This window comes from Chroicocephalus ridibundus, chromosome 1 (genome assembly GCF_963924245.1).
Source record: "Chroicocephalus ridibundus chromosome 1, bChrRid1.1, whole genome shotgun sequence".
Lineage (NCBI taxonomy): Eukaryota > Metazoa > Chordata > Aves > Charadriiformes > Laridae > Chroicocephalus > Chroicocephalus ridibundus.
In genome coordinates this window covers 182,428,144-182,455,415 of record NC_086284.1, presented here as the reverse complement: position 1 = coordinate 182,455,415, position 27,272 = coordinate 182,428,144, and the positions used below count along the sequence as shown (strand labels likewise).

Here is a 27,272-nt window from a genome sequence, read left to right as displayed (position 1 = left end):
GCCAATGGGAAAAACTGTCATCAAATTTCAAGGAGGTTTTGTCAGATCCTGAATTCAAGCTTTAGGGGTTTTGCTGCACCAACCTAAAGGAAATACGGGGGAAAGCAGGTGGGGGAACGCCCTTTATTTTGCCGCTTATGTTCTTGATGTCATCAACTGTTACACATGAGCACGGAGTCCAAAAGCTGAGACCTGGCAGGTAATGCCAAAACCAAAGCCTACAAGAGCTGGGGGAGAAAAAACACTTCCAGATCTGGCTTTAAAAAGTGACATCTTTTTAATACCATGTATCTGCATTACAGAACTGATGGCTGTCACAGTGCCATTTTTTTTCTAACAAGAACATAGGAATGGAAGAATATATGTCGCTACTTTTGGAAAAAGACTAACCATCTGGTTTAGGAAGACTAGTCTATACTCCTTAACAGTATGTACGCTACTTAGGCTCAAAGCAAGTGCTATATTATTGCACACATTAATGATTCATAAGCAGTTCTGTCTTTTATTTTACCTACTGTATTTAATAGCCTCTTGAGGGAAAGATAAAAAAATATGAGTCACATTTAAGTTTATCAAATGAGGCTTTAAATTCAATTTAATAAGATGGGTCCTGTCTGCCAAGGCAGCCTGTCTTCCCAGAATCCCTTCTGATGCCACTTCCAAGAGGTGGAAGGGAAAATACAACACTGAATATTAACTTGACAGTATTGTTGTCGAAAACTATATTGTTGAGGGCACTGTGTACCTACTAATATTTGATAAGCTGCTTTAAGACCAGCTCCTGGACTAGAGTAAATGGGAATCTTGTGGTTCAAGTACAAGTTTAAAGTATACAAAATTTAGGAGAAAAACTTGAAAATATAATTTAAAGACATTCTTCAAATCACAAGGCAAAATCCAAATAAAGCCAGACCCTTTCGTACTAACTCTTTGCACTTACCCACCCCACCCTCCCATTTTTACCACTTCTACAATAGTTTGAAGTCCTACATTGGCAATATTGCGCACTTCAGTTCATCAAGTAACTGTCTCGATTTCAGAGTCCTTCAATCTTGGTGCAATGAGAAGCTAACCTATAGAGTGGGTTACTTTTCCAAATAATCCATATTTCTGAAGAGGGGGGGAAAGCCCACAAGAAAACCAAAATACACACCCATCCACACAATACAAGGTGAAAAAACATTTCATATTTCTGTGAGAAATCAGCTCAGGACTGAGATATTAGAGTTGGACTACACTTTTTGCACGGGACAGAGCGCTGCTGACTTTGAGCCATGCATCACAGCGATTCATGGGGTCGCAACGGGTACCAGCACCTTGAAGCCATGAAATGATGCATATGGCTTAAGCACTGCCTCATCCCACCAGCTTCTTTCCATTTCTCACTTGTCCACCCTCTTCGCCTCAAGATGGGCTGTCTGAGCTCAAAGGGCCAAACATCTCAACACCGCCAACACCAGGAGTTACACATGGACTGACAATTACTCACCAAGGGAAAACATTTTCAAGGTGGTTTTTTTTTTTTTTTTTTTTTACACTCTCAGCAAGTTAGTATGTACTGAACGTTCCAGCAGATGAAGTCACAGTATTTGAAACAATATTAAATTGGCAGCACAGAGTTGCAGGGGGCTGTCTAAGAAACAGGGTTATGCTAATGCCTGTACATGTTTGCTTAAAAATTTACGCAGAACAATGTTTAAATTATGTAAATGGCCTGACTGCAAGTGAAGAAATGCAATATTCAAGCCACATGCAGGCCTTCTCCCAGACTCGTGTGTATTTATTTTTAACGGGCACATCCACATCTGTTAAGCACAAAGAGAATTAATTTATTTTGCCCAGTCACAATTAAGGTTAATATGACTGAGACTCTTACATCAGTTTAAAACTGTACCTAAAACTAAGAACCAGACATTTGCGGTTATTAAAAGAGTCCATGGCACCTTCATGTAAGACAAGTGACTACTACTGATGTCCTGGACAAAGTCTCAGCAACTGCTGGTACTTCCACTACGTTTGCATGAGGCAGATTTTCTTCACTATTGCAACTAGAGAAGCTATGGCTTGGCTTGTGATAATTCAACAGTCTCAAAGCTATTAGTAGTCATGTTTGAGAACTCATGGGGACGGGAAACAACTACAAAATGTCAACTTCAGCCTTAAAAAAAAAAAAAAAAAAGAAGCAGAGACAGGGAGAGAGGGAGAGGAAGATGGGAAGATCTTTATACTGTTGTTATTAAACTTTCATTCAGGGAAATACTGGAATTAAAAAAAATGAAACAGAACACTTTGAAGGCACCTGGAAAAAAAAAAACAGCCAACCTGGATTTCTCATTATTAAATCATGTCAAATCTTCAGGAAGACAGCAAACCACGTAGACAAAGACAACACATTAGATGTGCTAACTAAATATTCTCTTAAGACCGCAATATATGTCACTCTCTTAAAGAAAGTTTGCCTATCTCAGGATAAACGCAAAACTGATTGGAAAGCTCTACTAAGTCCAAACAGAAAACCAAATCATTTGGAACTTCTTGGATCCACTGCTATTCAACATTTTACTTTCTATACGTTATACATATTCAATCCTTTATGTGCAATTTCAACACTTATCTAACTAGGTCATGAATAAATCCCAACACATCACCAATCTTAGACCAACTGCAAGCACTCTGGATGAGCAGATTAGAATATAAAATAAACAGACTGAAGTAATCATCTGAAAGAAACAGGATGCCTTTCAATAGAGAGAAATGCAAAATATTCCAATAAGCAGGAATATTCGACTATACAAACCAAGGATGAAGAACAAGTGATTAGGTAGATATTACCCTGAAAAGCATCTGGGGACCACAGTCATTCAGAAGTTGAACCCAGCTCCATTAACATCCACTATTTGCAAACTAGGCAAACCTACAAGCATATTTAATACTATTATAGCAGACACAAAGTTATTTCTCTGCTCTCTTCTACACAATTAAGAAGTTAGAGTTCTAAAAAAGAACGTGCCTGGAGTAAAGATCTGTGAAATTTAATCTGAAAAAGGAACAAAAAAAGAAAGCAGAGAAGACTGAGGTGAAACAAGAAAGAAAACCTATTTTCCATTATCTACAGAGATGTCTTGAAGATTCAGGTGGAACGTAAGGTAAAACATTCTGCAGCTACAGGCAGTGAAGTGTGGGATGGTCTGACAGAAACCTCAAGAAATTCAAGAAAAGGAAATGCCAAGTCCTGCAGCTGAGATGGAGTAATCCCACTCAACAGCCCAGGGACCAACTGGAAAGAAAAGCAGCTCTGCAGAAAAGGACGGAGGGGGGTGGTGGACAACACGTTGGAACATTAGCCTGCAGCGCATCCTTGCAGAAATGAAGACCAACTACATACTGAGCTGAATCATTAAAAGCACTGGCAGCAGATAAAGCCAAGTGATCATTCCCTGCAATTCAGCACTGGTGAGACTGCATCTGCAGCATTTTGTCCCATCTGGAGCTCCCCAGTAGAGAAAATGATAGTCATATTGAAGCCAGGCCGGTGGAGGGCCACCACAATGATCAAGGGATGGAGCACATAGTGCACGGGGAGAGGCTGAGGGGCTTGAGTTTGTTTAGTTTGTAAACTTTAGGAAAAAGATTAAAGGAAAATCGAAGTGCTGTTTTCAAGATTATGGAGAACAGAGAGCCAGGCTCTTCTCAGAGGTTCACCATGAAAGGACAAAAGGCAACAGACCCAAGCTGCAGAAGAGAAACTCCAATTATTCCAATTAGATAGAAGGGGCGAAAAAACTCACAATAAGGGTGGTAAATGTTGGGGCATGTTGCTCGGAGAAGACTTACCATCCTTATAGTTATTTAAAATTCAGCTGAATAGGGCCCCTGAGCAACCAGACCTACTTCAAAGGTGTCCCTGCCTTGAACGGTGGGCTGGACTTGATGACCTTCAGAAGTTCCTTGCTAACGAAATTATTCTGTAATTTTTGTGATGCAGTGTCTGTGAGGAATCACAAAGATAGTGCCTTGGGCTAGGAGACCAACTGTACAATCTCCAGAGGTTCATGCCAGCTTTTTTTCCTGGAATACTGAAGACTGAAAGGCACTAATAAATCTTCAGACAGAATACGTGTTCTCTCCTCTTTGCATGAACGGTGCCTAATTTATTTTAGCTAACAGGTTACAACCATAAATAAATACACAATATTACATACTTTGAAATTTATAATTCATAAACTCAGAAATTAATTTTAGATACCAGACTGCATGAAAAACAAGGCGGGGGAAATGACAGTGGAGAAAGTTACCACAGTCAGCGTATAAAAGAACATTTTCAAATACTTCCTTATCCCTTCTGCAATTCCCAGGGAGGCTCACAGGCACTTTGCTGACAGCTAAAGCTGGAACCTCCGCTGAGTACTGGGCTGCCAGTGTGTAGTGACAGAGGAATACACAGTGCACAATCATTGCAAGCAACTTTAAAATCCCTTTTTAACTTCCAAGGCACTCGCAGCACAAAAGACAAAGGGAGACTGGCTGTATCACATGGAGAATTTACCTGTGGACCTTCCAAAAAGATTCACGGGGGGAACAAAACCCCTTCAGCTGATCACCTATAAGCTTTCTAAAACTGATTTCACACTGAAAGCATGATCATACAACCCTATTTACTGTATTTACAGAGCTTCACGGCCACTGGTGATGTATACAGGCCACGGAGGAGACCTAAATCTTAAACTGATACCTTCTAATAAAAGAACTGAAGATATTACAAAGGTTCTGTAACATCCTCTCTCATATCTGGATATTGCTTTGAAAGTTCAGAAGCAAAATAAAAACACTTCTTTAAACTTACGACCAACACTGATTTCCTTTAAGGTACGGACGTAATGCTTTGTCCTCACTATAAATAAGCCGTTGATAAATGTGTCATGAAAAAAAATGAAAGCGCTTGGAACTGCTTACATTTAATCCATTAGTAGCACGAGAGACCACAGTAATACCAATTACTTAATGTGACTGATTTTATCGGCTTAAAAGAACAAATATTGCTTGCATGATCAAGGTCCATTGTTTTTGTCATATTTTGTGTAAGAAGAAAACCCTGACTGCTGGGTAAATATTGGTCAGCTGTACCTTTTTATTTTGAGACTTCTTTTCATAACTCTTTTAAAAGGCAGTATTCCCCTTCCTCCAACTAAACGTGTAAATGTCTTTCAACATTATAGTTCAATTTAGATTGAACGCTCCAGCACAGTTCTCAAACTCCGTGAAGAAAGCTCTTTAGATGCACCTCACAGGCAGGCAAAAAAAAATATCTTATTTTCATATATGCAGAGAAAATAGAACACTCATTTTCTGAGAAGTCTGAAATCTCAACCTGCATATGAACATCTATTTTATATATATCTGCTTTCACAGTAATTCTCATTATTTTTGGTGATTCAGCTATTAAATTATACATATACACATATTACTCACAGAGAATAAAGGCAGAAACTGGTATGATCTTTAAACTTGGAAGTGCATATGTACAACTTGAATGAAATTAACAATTATGCTACAATATAAAATCAAGCAAATATATATATATGTACTCTAGAACCTATATACGTACGTCTAAAGACATGCACACAGAGACCCCTGATTAAAATATGAAATCTATATTTTAAAAGCTTAAGATTTAGTAATATTTTGATAGTTCCATGCTTATCTGAGATTAACTTTTCTTACTTCTACCGTGGTAAAAATTTGCTTTTGTAAAACACGTTGTTACCTAGGAAACAAGAACAAATGCATGTGCAATACGAATAAAAATTCTAAAGCCTTGGATGAAACCACATATACCAAAAATGAGTCATTTTTCTCTCACTTCCCTACGTACAAGTCAAAGATTTCATGACTGCTATAAACAACGTATTCATGATCTCAATAAATTTAATGGGGGGAAAAAAAGAAGTGTTAACCCTCCTAAATAGTAGGGGGAAAAAGTATTTTATTAATTTATACTGATTATACCTTTTTCAGCAATCACTGCTGGACACTTTACTCTTCAAAACCAACTGGCATCCCGTTACAAAAATTTTAAACTAAGGGTACAAGAGAACAATGTAACTCTTAGAAGTTCACAGAAAACTAAATAAATTATGCCCAACGTGACAAACTGAGAGAAGTGCCAAGATGTCTGGCAGAGGCTCTCTCTAGCATGAATGGTTCCCTACAAGAAAAGGAATTTCTGCTTCAGTTTACGAAGGAAACCTACTATTTGCAGGTGTAAAGTTCCAGAGGTGTTTTTCTTTGTACTGCAGATCTCCCGTGAAAAGAAGAAATTGTCACAACATTTTTGTGCGCTACCTGAACATGACATTTAGTTACCGACAGAACGACGCACGCAGCCAGACAGCAGTCTTTGTCAATAATGATACTTCTCACATAAATGCTGTTTGGTCGGGGTTGGTTTGGGTTTTGTGGTTTTGGTTTTTTTTCAAGATTTTATACACTGATAAACTATTGTGCATCTGACAAAAAGAAAACCTTGTTTTCTACACTGTTCATTCTCGTGAAGTCAGTTTGCTTTCCAGAATATAGCAAATGGGTAATACCAATGACTAGATCAATTTTTAAAGCCTATTCCTTAGCAAACAAGAAGCTCAAAATAATTGCTGCTGGAAAAATTGGTGTAACCTGATCCCATAAAATACAGTATTTAAGAGACACGCAAGAGAGAATTCTGATGCACTGACTTAGGAAAGGGATTAAGCTAATCCCACTTCTCTCCTGAACACTGTGTTTAACACACTTCAATTATATATCTTTGTTAATTTATGAGCCCTTGTGTCTGGGCTAACCTTTTTACTAGATGAGGAGAGGTATGAAAACAGTAGTGGGATTAAATTAACCGCTGTAAAATTTAGGTGGATTACTTACACTAAGAAAAATCCAGGAAACTGCCTGGACTACTAACTAGATATTCCAAGGGCAAAACCAGAAGTGTCATCAGACAGAGGTGCTTTGTGGTGAGCTCTGCATTGCAGAGGTAGGAAACAGATCAGCGGGTTTGTTGTTTTTCTCATTTCTCAGATATAAGAATCTTGATCCATCGGTTTTTATATTCTGCAGTGCTATTCTAATGACTTCAAACACTTGCAACTTCAAAATCATTGAATAGTATCTTTTAAACAATGTAGAAAGTATCAAATCCTTTTGCATGGAAAATAATAAAAGGCTCCAAACGGCATCAAAATAAATGCCTCCCCATTTGGTGCATTCAAAAGGCAAAAAACTTAATAGCTACCCAAGAGGCTAGAAAAATAAAGCGTTAAAAGTTAACCCTACTACTTACAAACACACTCAAATATAAACAGCAAGCACATGTGTTGGAAGACACATTTTTGTCACGTTTAGAAAATCATGTGAATTGTCATAGTCTCCAGTTGTCTTGCTAGTCTCCGTGCCAATAATTTTATTTGACGTTTCATTCATACATGAAATCTGTCTGTCTGTGCATCCTCCTGCTACTTGACTACAGATGACGTCTCTTGCGGTCTTGCCTTTCTTTCCTTCTCTTTTTCAATTCTCCGGACTCTCTCAGCCATCCTTACCTTTTCCTTATCCTCCAACAATCTTTTTTCCCTCCCAAGCTCAGTTTTACTCTTGCAGTTGCCCATACGCTTTCCAATGACCGTATAGCTCACTGCTTTTCTTTCCCATGGAGGGCTTCAACGTGCCGGCAGAAACAGCAGGAACTGAGAAGAGCTGCTTGAACATCTCGTGTCGTCTCTGTGCAAGAAAGAAGCCGAAGGCTCTTCCAGACAAACGGCATTTCAGCCACCTCCTTCAGCACCTGCCCTTCCTCCCTGCTCACTTCACCCCCAGCTCCCCCAGCTCTTTCTTTCTGTGGTGCCGCTGCCTCCACTGCCTCCAATTTCTGCTTTCTACCATGCCCCATACATGCATGTCCCCTAACCCCAATACTCAGATTTTTTATATATATATATATATATGTATGTATATATATAAATATATATATACACACACAGAGACACATCTTCGTCTGTGTATGGACATACATCTTCATAAAAAGATAAAGCCTCTGCCTTTCCTTGTTACCTTAACTTTATTTCTGCATGTATTTTTTTTCCTCAAGAAGACTCGTCGTAGTTCAGACTTAAGAAACACAAACTAAGCTTACTTTTCTTATGAGCTAGTAAAATTTGCACAGCCAGACTCCAATTCCTTGGTAAATATTCCAGATATTGCAACAACTGTACTCATTAAAGAGAACATTGCTTCTGAAATAGTAATTACAGCTGTTCCAAGCCCACGAAAACTGCGTCTCCAGCTCAATGTCTCCTGATTCCTTTAGTGCTGAGGTTCGCAAAGTTTCAAAGGAGGGTGCAGGCAGCTGTGCTTTTGTTTTTCGAGTTAAAGGTCAAGTAGGCCGACAAAAACCCAGCAGGAACTGGGAGATGCTGCTGAGCATCCCATCTCGCCTCGCCGCAGGACAGCAGCTCCTGACTCCTGCTGAACCAGGCTCCCTGACTCCGGAGATGGCTGCGCTGGTGCCAAGGCGAAGACAAGCAGCCCCAGCTCTTCCCTCCCTCTCCCCACACCATCTCGGCTGCTCCCGTCCCATCACCTCTGCACCCGTCCTTTTGCTGAGCTGGGAGAGCAGTCCAGGACAATGCAGCATGAACCAGGTCAGGGATCAGATTCAGACTAAAAATAAGCTTTCCAAGGAAAGTCTCGCACCTACGCTGTAGGCAGCTGTCCCCTCCTCTTGTCTGCCTTACAGAAACTCTGAAATGGTGGTACAGCTGTAGCTTTTAATGTGGCCATCTGCTACTTGAAAAGACATTCTCCATCATTAGACTGTACTTATTTTGGAAGGAACATTGGAACCTACAATATTATATTAATTTTCTCTTATTTTTCTCCATTGCCAATGCAGCTGACGTGCGCAATTCAACCTCCTCTTTGCAATTCTCCATTTCCACATCCTCTTGAGTAGACTTTCTTTTTTTCCTAAAGCTCTGCAAAGGCTGCCCCGTGCAGATCTCTCAAGTTGTTTTCACCATCATCTTTGAAGCAGAGTCATGAGCAAACAGGGCAGGCTGCTGCACCTCTGCTGAGCTACGCCATGGGTGGCAAGGCAGCGCCTGTCCGGGACAGACAGAGGCCCCAGTAAGGACTGGGATCTTACCACAAGAAAAGAGCAGCCGTTGCTCAACCTGTCCGAGCTTCCTCAGCAGAGGACAGACTACTCATTAATCATTTTCAGGCACCTATCACTTTTGGATACCTCTCAGAGAGATGCTTAACTTTCCAACTCACTGCACTGCTGAGACGGGTACTTGGAATGCTTTTTAATTATTTGGCTTTGTCAAGGATCTGAACAACGAACACCTAAAATGAATTTGAAAGCTGGGATGTCTATCACTGAGCCTCTCTCTCTGTTTCCTACTGTCATGGTTTCAGCTGGGATGGAGTTCACTTTCTTGCTAGCAGCTGGTCTAGTGCTGTGTTTTGGATTTGGGATGAGAAACAGCGATGACAGCGCACTAATGTTTTGGATTGCTGCTCAGCAGTCAAGGCCTTTTCTGCCCCTCACACCGCCCCAACAGAAAGTAGGCTGGGGGTGCACAAAAAGTTGGGGGGAGACACAGCTGGGACAGCTGACCCCAACTGACCAAAGGGATATCCCATGCCATGTGGTATCATGCTCAGTATATAAAGCTGGGGGTAGAAGGAGGAAGGGGGGACATTTGGAATGATGGCATTTGTCTCCCCAAGTAACCGTTACGCGTGATGGAGCCCTGCTTTCCTGGAGATGGCTGAACACCTGCCTGCTGATGGGAAGCAGTGAAGGAATTCCTTGTTTTGCTTTGCTTGTGTGAGCAGCTTTTGCTTTACTTATTAAACTATCTCAACCCATGAGATTTTCTCACTTTTACTCCTCTGATTCTCTCCCCCATTCCAACCGGGGGAAGTGAGCGAGCAGCTGCACGGTCCTGGTTGCCAGCTGGAGTAAAACGACGATGCCTACCTGTTTACATTTTTGTCCTACTTTTCAGATCTAATACACCACAGGAGAAGATTTCTATCCCCTGCTATCTCAGGAAAAGGGCGATGATGCTCTGCTGAGCTGCTACTGTGCCTGTTTATCAGCTACAGGACTTTTCATAGGATAGCGGAGGATGGAGACGCTGGGGTGGTAGGTAGCTGGGGACTAGTGTGCCTGTGGTGACATGTCTACAGGAACAGGGCTGTGCTACTGGCACTGGAAAAAAGAAAAAGAGTTCTTTTTCCTCACTTCAACCTTATACAGATTTTTCCTGGGCTTTTAGCTTTGCGACCAGACCTCTTTCACAGTACAATGCACAAGGTAGAAGTGAATGCAGGCAGAGGTCAGTGAAAGACCTTACCCTTTTCAACTTAAAACTCTCAGTCAAAAGCCATATTCTGTGAGCAAAGCTGTGTGACAAAACAGCCTAAATAGATATCAACCAAGTAACCATATAAATGAGATACAGTATTTTTACTATTAGGAATGTCAATATTTTATACATCTCAAAAGAAAAGATTCAATTTAAAAAAAAAAAAAAATCACAAAATTGCAATGTAAGAGGTCCAAGTTTTGTAATAAGATTCTTAGCTAAGTATTCCTGAAGTCAGACAGATCCTTTACAGGGAGCCCAGGCATTTCTTCAATGACAACGTGACAACAATAATGATGAGAAATGCTAACCCACGGCTCGGTTTGGACTGGGTAACAAAATGATCCTCACTCAGAAAAATGTTAAAGCAAGGTGCAAATAAAGCTAAAAATACCATCTGAGCAGAGCAACAATATCAGAGAAACTATAATACGAATTCATGAAGCAGCTTCAGTGTCTGCCTTGGAGACACTTGCTCACTTGCCAAGTCTGTCAGAAAGAATTAACTTGTCAGCAAAAAGAGGGTATAGTATAGGAAAAAATATTTGTTTGAAAGTTATACCGCTATTTTTTGTCTTTCCACAGACTATTTCAAGCTTTCAGGCATGATTTGCTGGTTTTCATCTTTTTAACTGTAATTCTATCACATGGGCACATCCATCCTGTCCTTGATGCTTATATAACAACACCCCCAAGAGAGAAGAGATTAAAAAAAAAAGGATACTTTGCAACTTTTTTGATGTCTGAGAACAGGCAAAGGATTATATTAAAAGCATCTTGAATTTTGGGACAGAAGTTTCAGGTGAAGGATCTGTTAATAAAAACGTCTGTCTGAAGCAATAGCCGAAGATGTGATGACCTGAACAACAGAATTACTGTCCAGGTTTCAGAGACAGGAGCCATCACGATCAGTCTGCAGCCAGCAAGGCCACATACAACCCCAAGTATCAAGTCAAAAGATTTAATTACGACAGATGTCCTAGGTTAAGTGTTTAGAGTTGGTTTGCACTGAATGAATTGGCTGATGGAGTCGTCTGAATAGCTTTTCAATCAGCATGTGAGTGGTGTCCTGTGTACCAGAACTGGATAAAAGAGAATGACAACATACACTTGTATATTCAGGTAACCACATAAAAGAGACAATTTTAAGTCTTCTGACCTCAAAAACATACACTGATAGAGAAAGAAAAGGAAAAAAGGAGCATATGGCTTACTGCGGAAATGCCTTCAGCAAAATCAGCTATTAAACTAACTTACAAAAGTGTATTAAACTGTAATGCAATGGAGACAGAAGGTTCACCCTCAAAAGTCAAATAGTCATCTTACCAAGAATTAAGATGCAAATGAATCAGAACTTACATGAAACACGTTTAAATGCAACTTCCAGTGGGAAAGGCTCTTCACAGATGGCCCCAGTCAAACCCCTGTACTGCGAAGTGCAGCACATATACCAAGAACAAGAGGCTTCTGTGGTGGCACCTGCAAACCCAGGTTAGTTATCAACATGTTGAAACGTTTTCTACTGGATTAGAAGGAATTTTTAAAACAGAAATTTTACCCTTATGGGTTGACAGTCTTGCACGAGCCTGTCCAGGAATACTTTGATTAATCTGACACAGAAGTAACTAGCCTCCACTAAACGCAGCATCTGCCAGCAACAACCAGGTCTGAAGGACCCGCAGCTCTCCACTTGTCTGCCTTGTCCAGCCCAATGAACGTGCCCAGACAACTTACACATCAGTATCCCCGTAAACATCAGCATAACTGATCAAGCAGAGATCATCAGGCAATTAAACTTTAGTTTAGCTTTTGAATTTCTTCTTTTCAGAACATTAATTATGAAACCAAAGAAGGAAAACAGCTTTATAAATCTCCCCAGAACCACTGAGGGAATATAGCCAGGGCAATGTGAGAACATTCACTCATGCGGGTTCATGCAGACCTCCTGCCCGCAGGGGATATGCGGGATTCTCACACAAAGGTCTCGCAGCCAGGAAGCCCACTTGAGGCAGTGAAGGAACCAGCATGGTCCTGCTCTGATGCCAGTGCCGGCCAGCCAGAAGCTGACCACGACCACATCTTTGTCACTTTCTGAGAGGTGTCCCACAGGCAGTCAGCTCAGTAGGGTCTCGGGTCCCCCTTTTTCAAGGCTTGAGGGATTTTGAGCTAAAATATTCAATGTTAAATTTAGAAATATCACGCCAAATTCCTCCAAGGCAGCCTTAAACTTAAGTATTTAATATTCGCTTAATGGTGGACCAAATGGTCTCCTCATTCTCTGCCAGCCAAGAGATCTGCTCAGCCCATACCTGGAATTATTCACCCTCCTTGGATAGGAGCAGAAGATCTCCAGTAGATCAGACAATCTGTCCCCTCCTGACACTGAAAAAGCTGACAATCACTAAAATGCGCTTTCCTAAGTTATTGTGAAAATAAAAATAGGCTCTAAATTAAAACATCCTCCCACTCTATCAGAAGTCACTCATTCTTTCAAGGATGCAAGTGGTGATGGTGACCTCCAGAACCAAATGGAAATAATCTACAGATCAAACTGATCCAAGAAACTTGTGGTTAAAACCAAAAAAAAAAGGTGACTTCTGGGTAGAAATCAAGTTTTTAGAAGAGTCTGAGTAAGTGAGAACATGCTATATTTCTACAGATTGACTAAAATGGGAAATTACAGCATTACCGGTTGCACCTAACTTCCAAATGTTCAGTTCTAAGTCATTATACATAAATTAACTGAATGCCTGATGTTGTTTCCTTTCAGTATAAACACAACAGCTTTAAACTCCACTGGTACACATGCAAGCACATACTTTCCTGTAAATACGCAGCAAAAAAATCCAACGATGCACCAAAATAGCACCAACACAGTTGAAGAAAGGGCTTCTCCACTGATAGGTTAACATCTCTATTCTTTCTGTCACCAGGACAGTTGTTCCCTGAGCCTGCTCTCGTTTGGCAATGGTTGTCTCCTGGTCTGCTTGGCTTTGGTGGTGTTCTTACTAGGTATGCCTCAAGTATTTTGTTTGCCAGTTTGACTGTGAGACGCTACTGGGAATAAAAGAATGTTCAAGGTAACAAGACACCAAAGAAATGCAAGGAACAAGTCAGAGATGAAGTCAAAACCAGGGTCAGAGCCCAGCAGAGATCTTCAAGGAACGCAAAAAAGGTGGCAAATGGGGCTGGGATGGTACACGTGGATCTGTAAGCAGCACGGACTATCATTAAAATTACAGCCTCGCCTGCATCATATTAATTACATTTTGTGTTATGTTCTAACTTTGCTTACATATAACCAAACCATCATACGATAAATATTTTCTTCCTATGCCTTTCACTCCATTCACCCCCTGAGATCCAGCCACACAGTTTGGTATGTCTCCTCAACAGTAAAATGCACAGCGCCTGACAAACCTGACACAAATATCGATAGCTGATTGCCAGCTCCCATTTTGTCAGCGCTGGGAAATCACTTGCCCCGCAGCCTGAGCAGCCACATGGTGCTACCACGACTCTTGTGGGCCCACCGGGGGGGTGGGGAAATGGGCAACTGAGGCAGGAGGTTGTGCGAGTCTTTTTTTTCGTTGGTTTCCCTGTGAACAGGAATCGTTATTCAGAGCATTTCTGGTGGGCTGCCACTGCCTTGTGTAGTGGCATTCAGCAGTTCATCCCCTCTTTGCCTCTGGTTTGCACTTGCCAAAAGCCCTTGGCCAGGACCACAGAAAGGACTTAAAGCGCGGCATCAAGGAAAGTCATAGCATCCGTCTGAAATGAAATAAATAGAAGCCCTGTCACTGCAAAAGCCTTTTGCAAGCAGACAGGAGCTTGTGCCTGGCTGGTCCCCAGTGCCCTTCTGGACTCAGGCATCTTCTTCACTCATATCACCAGCAGAGCCAAGGAAAAAAAATAAAACAGGGACGGTAAAGAGGGAAGGGGAAGAACATGTCCACATCCAGAGGCCCACTGGGGAAGAAGAATGAACATCTACTCAGAGACTGGGGTGAGCTGCCCATGCAGGGGGGAAAGAAGTTGCATTTGGGGAAAGCACAGGGACTGGCCAAAATACGTTAAAGGATGCAAATGATATGGGGCAGAAGCCCCCCGGATGCTTACAGGAGAATGAAGAAGAGAGTAGGTCCCATGCCACCATTTCCCCTGGAAAGTTGTGCCACGCGACCCCTTGGTTTCTCAAAAATGCTTTGGTGTTACAGCTAGACCATGGGCTCACTGGATACCACCCACGTGAAGGAGATACAGCCCACTGAGGCACAGGCCCTCCAAAATACCCCGAGGGACAGGAGGGGTGTGGGGGGGCGGGGAAGGGGGAAAGCCTTCTGCACAGCAGCAGAAACTTGTCCTCCAAATTAAAAGCTGCAGGAAGAAACCGAATGCTGAGAGAGATGGGCTGAAGGCCCGTATGAAAGGACTTCATGCCTTCACATTAGCACCTAAACTTTCATTTGCTTACCCCAAATTATCACCCCAATTGTTTTCCTACGTGAGTTTCATCACAACTCGCAGTATCTATCAGATAAAGCCCACTGTGCACTGCTGCAAAGCCATAAGAAACAACTGAGTTCGTGGAGTTGAACAGTACCAGCAATGCCTTATTTTTCACCCTCCAAGTCTACTTATGTCATATCCACTAATCTTCATAGATGAGAAATCAGTAATCCCTCATTCTGTTTTTAAGCTTCCCAGAAAAAAAGAAGAAAAAAAAAAAGTACTGGTATTTTCTTCAAGGGTTTAAGGGGAACATTTTTCATGGGGGATGGAGAGAAAGAAAATGTATGTTACAAACAAAACAGTGTTCCCTAGAAGAGACTCACCTACCCTGGTCTAAGCTATTTACTTCTTGTTGTGTATTTCCAAGCCACTAAATCCAGAAAGCAAATAGTTGCTTCTGTTAACCCCAAGTTTGTAAAAGCCCATAGACATTGCCCAATTGCGATGACACCAGTCCTGCAATTACAGTGTTCCACACAGAGTTTATTCCAGTTATAAGCCATATAGAAAATTTGCTCTTAACCTCCTTGATGCAGAGGAACGATGGCTAAAATGCACTGGATATGCTGGGTTTTGAGAACTCTGTGAGCATCCCACTAGGGAAAGAGGTCTGTGCCACCAGCTTTTGTTAAACTGGGGAAAATACTGATACGAAAACCAGTTTATTCATGTCTACATTTACCCAAAAATCTTCCAGGTAATACTTTTGGGAAAGACATATAAACACCAAATTGGTAGGTGAACTGAGGTGAAAATTATTCTGGAGAAGGATACTTTGTGGCAGCACTACCACCCAACGTCCTAAATTCCAATGAAAGCTTTGCAAATAAATAATGCTAATGCAGGTGTGAAGTAACAGCAAACACAGAGGTGGCTCCTCCTGAAAGCCAGGGAGAGCAGCGATGGAACTGAACCTCTGGGACCTACCACCTTCATATAATTAAAGCTGAAACCATCATGCAGCTTTTTTGGCAGGATTCTCAGCAGATCAGCAGCAGCCTTTCCCCCAAAGGCAGCGAGAAGCCGGCTAAGCGTCTCAGGACAATGCTTCCCCCTGTGCTACCCAGCTAACGGGGAGCAAAGTGTTACAAGACACCCACTTCGCAAACAGACCTCCGGGATGGGGATCCAAGTCAAAGGATGTGATGCAGAAGCAGCCTGACATTAGGTTACCAGTTTATCAAAAACCTGATTTTAAGCATATGTTCAGTCTCTGCAGGATTCCTCCAACAGGGAACCTCCCAGAGGTGGACCACGTGCCCCTGAACCCTGAAGCGTGGCTCTTCTTTGTTTAACGAAGGGACACAAAGACTACTCACAAGAAAAGGCTTATTGGTTTCGGAAGTTGACAAATTACTGCTGCAGGTGGTGATGTTATGAATTTTTAAAGGAACGAAATTACATCACTTTCATTGCCCACCGCATGGCATAAAGGTCAAACACAGACAAACATACATTTCTCTTTGCAGATTCAGCCCTGTTGGTTTTTCACTTCTCTTCCCTCACGCAGAATACAAGTGAGAAATCAAAGGGCTTTTCATCTGTCCCTGTGGCAATAATACCACAGCTGACTTCTTGCTTACCACCTTAAATATCTTTTTAAAGGTTAGCTACAGTCATAAAACAAGTACCCAGAGCAAAACAAATGAGAAGAAGATTTAAGAAACGGTTTTTACGCTTTATGAGCCATTATTTGAGCAAACAGCAACTCTCCGCTACTGAGATAAGTATTAATGCAGAAATAAGATCTCATCTTATGAAAGCAAACCATAGAAAAACCAAAACTTACTCCAACCAAGAAGCTCCTCCGTTAGGTAGGTATCATGCTAATCAGTAATAAAGTCTCCCTCTACAAATGTAACTCTCAATGGCAGTATCTGTAGTCAGTTTGTTCTTTCAGCAAGCAGGAATTGATAAACATCAGTAATAAATGACTAAGTTCTCTTATTACAGTGAAGAGAAAGTAGGTTTGATTTTGTAGAGGAGATGGGTGATAACCCACTCATAGCAGCCTGGGAACTGGGCAGCTGAGCTCATGCTGTACACGTGGGGCCTTTGGAAATGGTGCCCAGACCAGGCTTTGAGAGTACAAGCCTCATCTCATACAGCAAAAGTAAGTTCAATGCACCTTGCACCTCTCCTGTGGTTGCCCCACGCCTGTGGTGCTGGCGTCTGCATCTGAGACGTTAGTTCAATGGCTTCTAGAGGTGCTTCAAAAGAAGTAATGTTTTATTTCAACAGTACTGAACTCTGTGAACACAAGGAAATGCAATGGTCGCACAAAGGTTTATAAATCTAATTTATTTCTGAAAAGTCTGATCTCTGGTAGTAATCACGGACTCAAAGTCTTTAGCTTGCCTGCAAAGGTACTCAACGCCTTTATCCCGTCAAATGGAGCAGGCACGTAGAGACAAGAGTCTGCTTGCAGATCTGATTCTGCAAAAAAAGAGACCTCTCATTAGCCCAGGTACAACAGAAAGACATGCGCCAGGACCTCAGCTCGTGTTTGATCAAGTACCTGCTCTGCCCTGATTCCAAATCCTCTTGTCCTCCAGCCCAGCACCTGGCACAGACAACGATCCTGTACTTGAACTCGGCAGCACACGTCCCTGCGATACAGAGCCATGAGCACAGGGAACGAGAAGGTCATCGGCCCATAGATCACAGCTCCAAGCATATGGTGGATGCATATTACTACAGACATATTAAGTCCTATGATAATGATAGAATCAAATGGTATAACCCCAAAAATACATGTTGCACAGGAAATCAAAGTGAGTCATCTTGATGATTTTGCCTAGAGACATAACAGCTGTTGCAAACTAGCAGCAACTGAAGCAAAATTGAGGTGTTCATTCTCAAAAGCTACTTATTTCGCATTCATTTACAATGAAAGACTGATTATTTCCATTCCAGGAAGACCTATATAATTTGAAATATATTTTTAAGGTACACCTTTGATAAGAGCACCCACAACCTTTTAAGGAAAATTTGGGTCCACTAGGATAAGAAAACTTTATGCCGTGGTCCTTAGGTCTATAATGCATCAGAATGAAATGTTAAACAGCCTGGCTTTCAGGGACTTAGATTTGGATCTTAGCATTCTTGCCCCAAGCTATTTATAGGTTCAGGAAACATTTGCTTTATATTGTATTCTCTTTTGGAAATACTTTTTCATACCCTCGGTTTTATTTTGCTTTCACCACTGCAGAACTGACACAAGAACGAAGTCTGATTAATAAAATTATTATCTTATGGCACAACGATCTTTCAAAATAGTACTTTAATCTGTCTTGGTCTCGAGATGAAAAGCATTCAGAGGATGTGACTTATTGTTCTTAATTTAACCTTTGTTCATCAGCTAGATTTTTTTCTTCTAATCTTAAGAAATTGTTTCTAAATTTAGAATCAACGTCTACTCCTGAAATAACGAGCAAAAATTCACCTGACAGCTATAACTTACTAATAAAGCATAAAGGAACATCAAAGGCCCACTTATTAAAGACCATGCTCTGGGGCTGGCAAGTTTTGCCCTCATTCTAAATAATGAACAGATTATAAAATATATATTTTTAAGTCTTATTAAACTCTGAGTTTTGTCACGTGTTGTCTTCCCTCTCCTGCAAAATTACTACTTTTTGGAAATATGAATGATCTCACTCAAGGAGAAAAAAAAAAAGAAAACATGTTTTCCTGAAGAAATGAATCACACAGAAATCTTTTTGAAAGAGAAGTAGATTTTGATAACCAATGTCTTTAACTGTTCCCCAGATGAACAATTCCTTCAACTACAAGAATGCCCAAATGAAAATTCTACATTTGTAAAGCACAGATGGTTGCGACCAGGCATGGCACTTTGAAAAACATAAAAGCAATTAATTTTCTAATTACATTTCCAAAATAATCCTTTTCTATAATTTTGGGGCTGATTGGAAATAAACTCTCTTTTCTCCCCAGTTCTGTTTTCCAGGCAGAGAGTTACCTAGTCTATAAAATCACCTCCCCGCTTCCCACATTCACCATACCACAGGGAAAGTAGACAGCAGAGCAAAAGGATTTCCGGCTGCTCCCAGGATCTCCGGAGGTAAGTGGATATACCAAGAAAAGGCAATAGCAAGACCAAATTACTAGGAGAAGTAGCAGAAGACAGGAAACAAGTCACAGAAAGGGATGCCATTCCAACTTAGGCTTAGCCTCACAACCATGGTGATTATCTTCACTTTGGATGGGATCAATTTAGATACAATCTGTATTTACTTCTTTTCAACTTCATAGTAAGCAGGGGTAGGGGAAGAAAAAGGATCATTCTAGCTATGAATTGTTCCAAGTCTTTGTTCTGAGGAACATCTGTCTCCAGAGGCATTCCTTATTAACAGATTCCTATTACTGACACCGGCCTTTGTTGTGAAAGAGAAGCAGTAAAATATGTGTGTGTTACGGATTCAGGTGTAGAACATTCCTTGCTTTCCTAGTTCAGGGTGCCTATTACTGATCAAATTATTATTTCACGACAAAACAAATGCTTTAAAGCCTTCCTCATTTTTTTAGATATTGTTGAATTAAGGTAAGGAGATGATTTATTGAATACGTACAAAATAATCAGTTCAATTAATACAGGCCCATTAGGTCCTTAGACCTAGTCTGGATGCAAGGTACTCTTCAACGTACTGAAAAGCCTTTTGCCCTCTTTAAGAAATCATGAATCATTTAAGGAACTCCAAAAACCAATGATGCAACAACTCTGCCTCAGAGGATCCCAGCACCTGCGCCTAGCCCTCGACGCAAGGATGGAAACGGAGACCCTCGGTTCGGCAAGACCCCACCTTATTCACTCGGAGTTGGCGATGCAGTCAGACGGCAGCATCTGCGCACAGCCTGGTACTCAGTGTGCCCAACATCTCCATCGGGATCACGGATGAGCGCCAAACCAGCCCGAAGTGATGATCTGAATTCACAAGGCTTAACTGGAAACCAAACCAATTGAACTGCAGGGGAGCTCAGCGGTTGCCCCATTAAGCATCCAGGCAGGGATGAGCCTCTGTCAGGCAGACACAAGAGCTCATCCAGGATCTCTTCTACACGAAGTACATCCTCTGCGGGCTGGTGAACAGGGAAACCAAATCTGTAAGCATCTGCCTCGGACAGAAGTTTGTGCCCTGCTTGGCAAATTTTACCACATAAATTATTTATTTATTTATTTATTTTTAAAGACCTTCATTCCTTTAGTTAATAACAACAACAGATGGACAGGAGGGGTTTGGGGTTTTTTGTTTGGATTTTTTGGTTTGTTGGAGGTTCAGGAGCTAATTCTGTTTTCTTTTTTTTTTTTTTTGTGCTATAGGGTGAAACAGAGAAGTGCTTTCAGTCAAGAAAAGCAGCACTTACACACACTACACACTCAGAACTGCCAGCATAGTGACCCTTTTAAGATACTTCATACACTACCTCTTGGAAAAATGGTTTACCCCAGGGACATACACGCATCTTTGAGAAGCTGTAGATTTTTGAGCATCTGCAGGGACAGCTGGCTTGATGGTTACAGCAGCTGTCGCACTTGAATTATGAAATTGTGCACTGCCCAAGGAAAGGATCAATGTCATGTAAATCTCACAAACCTGAATTCAAGTCACAAAGAAAATGAAGGTGGGAAAGATAACTGTTCTCTTATTGTGAGCCAGACTTGTTTGAATCACTCCATAATTTCAAACAATATATTACACACTATGTGCTATAACGTATACTGCATCTCTAAGGCTTCCATCTGAACAGTCATTTTATTTTGAAATGTCTACTGAAATTTTATTAAAATCTTTGGGGGAAAAAACAACATTGGGGAAGCAAGAAGGCTATGGAGATTTTAAATCAAACTTCACTAAAACATTTATTTTTACTCAGACCAAGCAGGAGATGTTGCCAGTCCTTCAGCACAGTTTTCCTGCTTGAGAAAGTTATGCTTTGGTTCACAGCCGATTAGTTATATGACTGACCTGATTTATTATGTATCACTGTTACTTCAAAAGAGGAACGGCCCTGAACAAAGAAACAAAAGTTAAATCACTATAAATGACCTGTCTCTATTAAACGGTTAACAGAAATAATTGCATTTACTATTTTGTAACGTGATACTCAATATTTGCTGCTTTCTGTAGGGAAAAAAAAAAAAAAAGAGCACTACTCTTAATAAAATTCAGGTAATTAATAAAACAACAGCTGAGGTTGTCTGTTCGCACATTGCACGCAGGAGCAGAGGGCTTGTAAGGAAACCTCCCGACCGAAACTCGACTTTGCTTTTGAGAGATTCCCACAAACCCAGGGAGCCCTTAGGACCTACAAGTGGTCACAGCCTGCTGCTCAAAGCCCTGTAACAGCCACAGCTGTGTCTGGCCCCTTTTACAGGACAGTGACATTAAGCTTTTGAGGAATTACAAAAATCACACTATTTAGTTCCTCAGGAAAACATGTTGGGAGGCTTAGAAGAAAACAGCCAAACAAGCGACAGATGACAGGAACTCCCCCCCCCCTTTTTTTTTTTCCCCTTTTTCCGTTTCCTTTTCCCCAAGTAATTTCCATAGACCAAAGATCTCATGCAGCGCTAAGCTTCCCAGGTCAGGAAGTTATCAGCTCCCCCCAGCTCAGGAAGTGCAACACTTGCTGAGAGTAGGGTTTCTGGATACCCATTCATCAGTGGAAACGCACATCTTTAAAAACAAACAAACAAAAAAAAAAACGCTGAAAAATTCTTTATATTATTCTGAAAAATCCTTTATATTATTCATTTACATAAACATGCACTAAAGATCCTCGATTTAAATAATCTAGAACATTCAAAAACAAAATCAATGCTACTTTACACCCCATGAATCAATTTCAATACTACTAGAGGAGAGAAACATCATCCTAAGATTTACCCTATACAGTCTGGACACTAATAATAAAGACAAGAAACTCATCATGGGGCTGGGATTTGTTTTTTTCCTCAATCAGAACTTTCCCAGATTCAAAAGGGGAAAACTAAGTATCTTGTATCTGGATCATTTAATGATTTTTCCTCAGGTTTCTCTCCTGTCCATCTTTTCAAGACATGAAAAAGAACTGAAACACATGTTTCTTCAAAATTATTTACTTATTGCAAAATCCTTAGTGCTACAATCAAAATACATGCTACAGGGTACAAAAGAATACAAAACCCGTCTGATTTCAATTTGCAATGGTTTGCTTAATCATCGATAAAATGTACAGTTTAGATAAATATATATAATTTTTTTTTATTAAAAACGTTACTTAATTCATTATTTTAAACCAGAAGTAATTGCAAGTGAAGACAAGCTCACTATTAAAATACTATAGACCATCATTGCTAGCAGTACGTTCCCTTCTCTAGGGAATAATGTTCCTCTTTGTAAAAGGGAATCACCTTGGGTTATTGCAACAGTGTGGACAAGAATGCTGAGCTGGCAAAATGTCATTTAACATTGCCATGACGAATTGGCAAGCAGCAGAAATCAGACGAATACATTCAGAAGAGCCCCCAATAATCAATGTAATGAAGAGCAAACCGATAAAGCATTTTAGCGTCCTTTCTCAGGATTGTGCAGTTGATTCATTTACTCATAGATTTACGCATAAGGAATTGCCCACATATATCGCTGTCGGTTTTTAACGGAGGGTTCTCAGAAGTGTTTCCTGATTAACATCTCACACCACTTTAGTTAAACAAGAAAGGCCATTAAACTCACTGTAAATACAGCCTGATTTAATCTCTTTAGCATACACTAACATACGTAGAAGAAAACATTCTTCAGCAGTACTTGCCACGCTTAGAGGACCTTATCTGGACCACTCCATGATTATTGACAACAAACAGTTAATTCCTTGCATTCACCACATTCTTGGCCATATTCCCACTTCAAATTTCTGCTTCTGATAACAGCAAAGCAAATAGATCTTTAAAGTATATTTTCTAACTTCTATATACTTAAATGTACAAGAATGAAACACCTCCACTGACTTAAAAGCTCTGTTTATAAAGCTAAATAAGGATGCAACAAGACATGAAAATTCAAGAATTTCTACTTTAAAGAGAATTTAAGAACTCCAGCCACCTAAGACCTTATGAAGCATGCAAAGGATTACAGGCCTCCACAGCAGATTATCCCTAAATCAGAGATACAAACTTGAGGCATGTTCCTGACCAACCAAAAGGACAAAAACTGGTAAATTTACCAGTGTTCAAACTGGCTGACTGTTTCTGCTTAGGGCCTATCCGCTCTGAAGAGGCCAATGACACCTTCTCTCTCGTTTCAATTTTACTCCTTAAGACCCATGACTTGTCCATGACTTGACTTGACCCAAGACCCCTCAGGAAGCAGAAGAGCCAGGCTGCAGCTGAACCACACCACCAGTATGCCTCACAAGAGGAGGGTCATTGGCTGTAGCTCAAAGTTTGCAGAGACACTGTCTACTTTCAGAAGAGACACTGAGAAGGCATCAAATTGAAATCATCCTACAGTCTCCAAACCCTTTAATTTCTGCTTTTTGTACAGGACACACACAACATTGACCCAACTTTCCCAATTTTGAGGTATGAATGGCAAAGAAAACTTGCACCCACCAAGCCTTTCAGATCCTTCAGAAGTCATCTCACCCTACAGATCACAAAATGTCGTCAACTCACTACAGGAGTTAGTCAAGGCTACGCTTAGTTGAAGGGGCAAATGCCAATCAGGTGACAGAATCACGGTGACACTAATTTCTCACTACCCCCAGTGAAAAGTTATCCAGGTTTATCAAGCCTCTTCAATATGTAGATGTAAGCGGGGAAAAACCCAAAATAGCTGTTTGAGGGTTGCCGTTCCTCGCCTATCATCATTACATATATCACTCCCCTCTGAATGGAGCAGTAAGGCCAGTCTGTGTTCTTACACGGGCCAGGGCTGTGGGAAGACAAGGACTGAAGGGGAGATGACAGCACCTTCGCAGAACACTCTTTCCACGTCGCTGAATTTGTTTCTTGTTTGTGATAAAATTCGCCTTTTTTGGCGTATTTCCTAGAGCCTCAGTTACCCCTACATCTCCCAGTGGCCCTCTGGTAAAACTTCTTACAGCATTCATCTAGTAACCCAAAAATGTTGTGTTGTTTTGTTTTTCTGGAGCGGACTCTGACTTTCTGACTACCAGATGGAAGTACCACCATGCACAGCACGCGCTGCTTCTGGAAACCAGTGCCAACACACACGACGGTGTCTTCTTTGCTTGACAATGTTACCAGCAGAAACGACTTCAAAGTCTTTACAAGCTCCTTACTCCTTTCTGGATGAGACTCGAGATATTGAAGTTTTCATGTGATTTGAGACAAATACATAACGAGAAGACATTTCTCTTTCACATGCTGTTATGACAGTTCTTAGAGCCAAAGGAATTAGACTGGGGGTGGGATTCTCAGCAGATAATGGTATTATCATTATTTTCCACTTACTGGTCTGGCACAGCCCATTCCATTATCTGCAAATTTGCCACAACTCATCTTTTTCCTTTTCCTGTATGATTTTCATTAAAGGAATATATTTTTTTCTTAAAATACATAGCAAACATTTTTAGTACGTCAATTACAAATACTGCAAAAATTATGGTCTAGCACTATCAGGTCTGTCACCCCAAGGTGAGGAAATACACACAGGTTACCTTAAGTTTGACAAATTGTTGTGGAGTATCTCAACAACTAATACTAGTACATAGATCAATACACCATCAGGTTACCTGAGGATGTTACAAATCAATGCTTGTGGTTGTTTTTACCAGTTGAAGGGAAAGAAAAAATAAAATTCAGAACTGCACGTTAAAGGTAGTTCTAGAACAATTTAAACCATTTACAGTAAGTTCTCCACAAAGTCCTGACAATTCCTATCCAGCTAAAGAAGCTCCTGGGGAAATTCTCTGGTTTAAAATTTCTACGTGCTTTGGTCTGCGGTGATACAGTGGAAGAAAGCTCTGTGTGTTGCTTGACTTTGATTTCACTGCTTTTCAGTAACACCTAAGCTCTTAGGAACAGCACTGAACATCATTACTAAAGGACCACCAAAGCTGGTGGTAACCAAAGTTTACGCAATTCCGCTTTAAAACATTTTGATCTTCTAATCTTTTATCACTGTTTACAAGAAAATATGAATGCCATACATAGGAATAAACTCTAAATGAACACATTTTTTTCTTCCCAAACCTCTCATTCTATGGTTACAGCACACTGCCATCTGCTGTACATTTGTTTATGTACAATTCTTCTGACCACCAAAATGACAAAGAAATCCTCGTGATGGTTATTTTAAAGCTTTAAGCATAAGCAGTCTTACAATACACAATTTTGTCGCCAGCATTTTATACAGAAATAAGACGGAGCACTGCATATTCTATTCTGCAAGCACACAAAAGGCTACACAGATGTATGCTAACATATGCGTGGATGCTGAATAAAGAAATCAGATGAGACCACAGGGAACCACTGCTTTTATTTCTCTCAGAAAAAAGGCGATTTTTATGGTCACAGCTGGGGTTTACATGAATCTTCTTCAATTAAATATTAATATGCATTTTTAACTGTATTCCCTCATTAACAACAAATGATGCCACAGACTGTAAGAAAGCTGCCAATTTTCAGAGTTCGCTTTGCTCCAGCTTACAATGTCCATCATAAACACGTGATTTTTTAATTATTTTTTTTTTTTAATATATTTTAGGGTAAAACAAGAAGCAAAAAAAAAAGTGTGTCCTCAAAGACGGCCAATGAAATGTTCAGAGTAAACCTTTGGGATAATGTATCTCAGCATAATTATTTCATCAGAGTCTGCATTGAAATGAGTAATATAGTGAGATCCCTTATCTGTAGATATTCCTACCCTATCTTTCCCTTATCACTCTCAAGGTCTCCCTTCCTTTTCTGATCAGAAATTTATCTTTCCTTGGAGACCCTGAACAGACCTGCCTTTCAAGTGGCTAAAAATTTCGCTTTGGCCTAGAGAACAGATCACATAATCAGAAGGGTTGGGGTTGGAAGGTAATCTTTGTTGATCACCTAGTCCAATCCCCCTGCCAAAGCAGGGTCACCTAGAGCAGGAACCCATCCAGGTGGGTTTTGAACATCTCCAGAGACAGAGACTCCACCACCTCTCTGGGCAGCCTGTTCCAGTGCTCTGCCACCCTCAAAGTAAACAAGTTCTTCCTCATGTTCAGATGGAACTTTCTGTGTTCCAGCTCGTGCCCGTTGTCCCTTGTCCTGTTGCTGGGCACCACAGAAGAGTCTGGCCCCATCCTCTTGACACTCGCCCTTTAGATATTCATAAGCATTGATAAGATCCCCTCTCAGTATTCTCTTCTCCAGGCTAAACAGACCCGGGTCTCTCGGCCTTTCCTCATAAGAGAGGTGCTCCATAAGATGTGTTACTCCTGCCCTTGTCACTAGAGACTACCGGATTGGCTAGCAAGAGCCGCTAATACAGGAAAAAAAACACCCTCTAGGTACCACGTATTTATATAAGCCCACATTAAAAATATCTGAGGTCTCACAGTGCTTCTAAACGTCTCTGTGTGACTTACTACTGTGCAAGAGCCAGGGAAACGTGGCCAGGTTTTTAAGGCAGTGCCTCTTTCCAGCCCCGGGGAGCCCTGGCAGCCAGAGGCAGGGATGCACCTGCAGCAAGAGCAGGCAGCTGGAGACGTGTGGCAGCCTCCGGGCACGGAGCTCTGCCGCTCTGCTGCCACACTGCCCGGGTTAGTTTGGAAATACTGGCCCACGCTTCACTTCCTCCGGCACGTTCTTACTTGTGCAACCGAGTACCACAACAGTGATCGTGTTGGTTTGTATTTTAAATTAGACATACGAACCCATTCTCGGGAGCATTTGGTCTCCTGGAAACTAACTCCTACAAACGTAACATCTTTCATTAGTAGATAGAGAATTCAGTCTCCTGCCTTATACATTTTCAGTTTCTTTATTACACAAACTGAAAACATGGTGCACGTATGGACCCTTCATGGAGGTTATCCCAGGAGGTTGTCTCTCAGTATTTCAAATACTAATTATAATTTCATCACAACCAAATTTCTTATCAGATCAGGTGACCCTCCAGTTTTCATTTTTACGGTGACAAAAACGCTGCAGAACTTTGTTTGGGCTCAGAAACTAGAAGGTAAACTTCAAATAGCAAAGAAATTAATTTTACATTACCATTTTTCAAATGCTTGGGTTTGACAGCACTGCAGATGGTTAATAACACTGCAGCTGAACTCTTTTGACTATCTCAATAATAGCAAGTGCATCGAGTCTCAGTTTCGGAAGCAAGAGGA

General features: G+C 40.9%; 1 protein-coding gene across 2 annotated transcripts in view; it reads right to left on the bottom strand.

Annotated features, from left to right (window-relative positions):
* Positions 1–27,272, bottom strand: part of GRIP1 (glutamate receptor interacting protein 1) — a 336,350-nt gene that overhangs the window by 248,176 nt on the left and 60,902 nt on the right. The window lies entirely within an intron of this gene.